At 55.7% G+C, this 2206-nt stretch overlaps 1 pseudogene; it reads left to right on the top strand.

Annotated features, from left to right (window-relative positions):
- Positions 1–1059: 1059 nt before the first annotated feature.
- On the top strand, positions 1060–1922 carry LOC119467666 (annotated as a pseudogene).
- The last annotated feature ends 284 nt before the right edge of the window (positions 1923–2206 follow it).

The raw sequence follows: 2206 nt of genomic DNA on the forward strand, positions 1-2206 counted from the left end.
GCATGGTGCACACTGGGCATTTCCCTGCACCTCAGCCTCCCGGGAGCCAGGGGGGAACCCTGAGAAAAGCCTTTCCAGAGCGCAGGACTCCCCAGGCTCCGGAATCCCTCCTGCAGTGCCGAGCCTGGCCTCCCTGCTGACTGCCCCAGCAACAGGAAAACAGGAAGCAAGGGGGGATGGGGAACTGGGGGAGTATTTGAGGGGGAGAGGGAGTCAGCTGGCAGCAAAGCCATGGTCCTTGGAACGTGGATCCTTTCCTTACACTGCCTTGCTCACAGCAGAATCTTAGTCCCCCACCCCCACCCCACTGGTCCTAGCCCTCGGGAAGCCACATGCCTGGAGGATGGATGCTTGCAGTGTCCTGGCTGTGACACAAAGCCCTCTGTCGCTCTCCTGGATCCCTCACCTGCCAGGATTTACTCATGTTTCTGAGAAGAGGCTCAGAGGTCAGGGGACCTGGGCAGGAGGCTCCCTGGGAGCACACAGTATCCTATTCAGGGATAAGCGCTCAGATTACTTGCCCTAAGGGAGTTGGTTGAGGCACTGAGACACACAGGCAGTTCATAGCAGAGCAGGGACTGGAGCTGGGTCTCTGATCTGAGTCACCATCCATGGCTACTGCCATCTCCCCCCACCACCACCAGTGCCCATCAGTATCAGGGAGTGCTCCCTGGTACTCAGCTCAGGAGAGGCATCTTTGACTCCTCATGTGGCCAAGGCCTGGAATCGGGCTGGGGAAGATCCTCAGGCTCTGTCATAGGAAAGCGAGTACTGGCCTTACCCCAAGACTTCACTGCTGGAAACTCCACTCCTCATCCCCAGCTCAACCCCCAGGCAGAGGGACTTTTCTCCTCTTCCACCCGAATCTCCAGTTCCAGGAAACAAGCTGGCTCCAAAGGGAGACCTCCCCTTTTTTGAGAACCTGTTTATCTCTAAAGTGGACATGATTGATGGCACAGGAATGCATTCAGGTGCAAGTAACAGAAAACATGGACAACAATGTGGGAAACATACAGTGTTTACATTTCCCATGTAAGAAGATGACAGGGCTTCTTCTCTGAGAAAACACCAAATGGGGCCCTGGGATGAGGAACTGCAGCAGTCTCTGCGGAGGCTTCAGCACTAGCAATCTGGGGCTGGGGTCAGGGCCAGGTTCAGGGCCAGGGCCATGAGAGCTCCAAGGCTGTGGAGCTCTTGGAGGCAAGGCTGAGGATAAGGAGTGGATGCCCGTCACCAAGCTGGCCTGCCTGGTCAAGGACATGACGATCAAGTTCCTGGAGGAGGTCTATCTCTTTTCCCTCCCCATCAAAGGGTCTGATATCATTATTACTTTTTGCTGGGGGCTTCTCTCAAGGATGAGATTTTAAAGATCATGCTGGCGCAGAAGCAGAGCTGCTCTGGCCAGCGCACCAGGTTCAAGGCGCTTGTTGCCATTCAGACTGCAATGGCCACATCATTCTGGGTGTGAAGTGCTTCAAGTAGGTAGCCACTGCCATCCAAGGGGCCATCATCCTGGCCAAGCTCTCCATGGTCCCTGGGCACAGACACTACTGGGGGAACAATATCAGCAAGCCCCACACTGTCCCTTCCAAGGTGACAGGTCACTGTGGCTCTGTGCTAGTACACCTTAACCCTGTGCCCAAGGGAACTGGCATCGTCTTGGCCCTGGTGCCAGGAAGGTGCTGATGATGGCTGGCACTGATGACTGCTATACCTTAGTCAGGAGCTGCACTGCCACCCTGGCACCCTCGCCAAGGCCAGCTTTGATGCCATCTCCAAGACCTACAGCTACCTGAGCAGACCTGTAGAAGAAGGCTGTATTCACCAAGTCTCCCTACCAGGAATTCACCCCCCATCTTGTCAAGACACACACCAGAGTCTCTGTGTAGAGGACCCAGGCTCCGGCTGTGGCCACAACATAGTGTTTTAATACAAGAAAAAGTTGGGCCGGGCGCGGTGGCTCACGCCTGTAATCCCAGCACTTTGGGAGGCCGAGGCGGGCGGATCACGAGGTCAAGAGATCGAGACCATCCTGGTCAACGTGGTGAAACCTCGTCTCTATTAAAAATACAAAAAATCAGCTGGGCATGGTGGTGCATGCCTGTAATCCCAGGTACTCAGGAGGCTGAGGCAGGAGAATTGCCTGAACCCGGGAGGCGGAGATTGCGGTGAGCCGAGATCGTGCCATTGCACTCCAGCCTGGGTA

Source organism: Cebus imitator, unplaced genomic scaffold (genome assembly GCF_001604975.1).
Source record: "Cebus imitator isolate Cc_AM_T3 unplaced genomic scaffold, Cebus_imitator-1.0 Scaffold316, whole genome shotgun sequence".
NCBI classification, from domain to species: Eukaryota; Metazoa; Chordata; class Mammalia; order Primates; family Cebidae; genus Cebus; species Cebus imitator.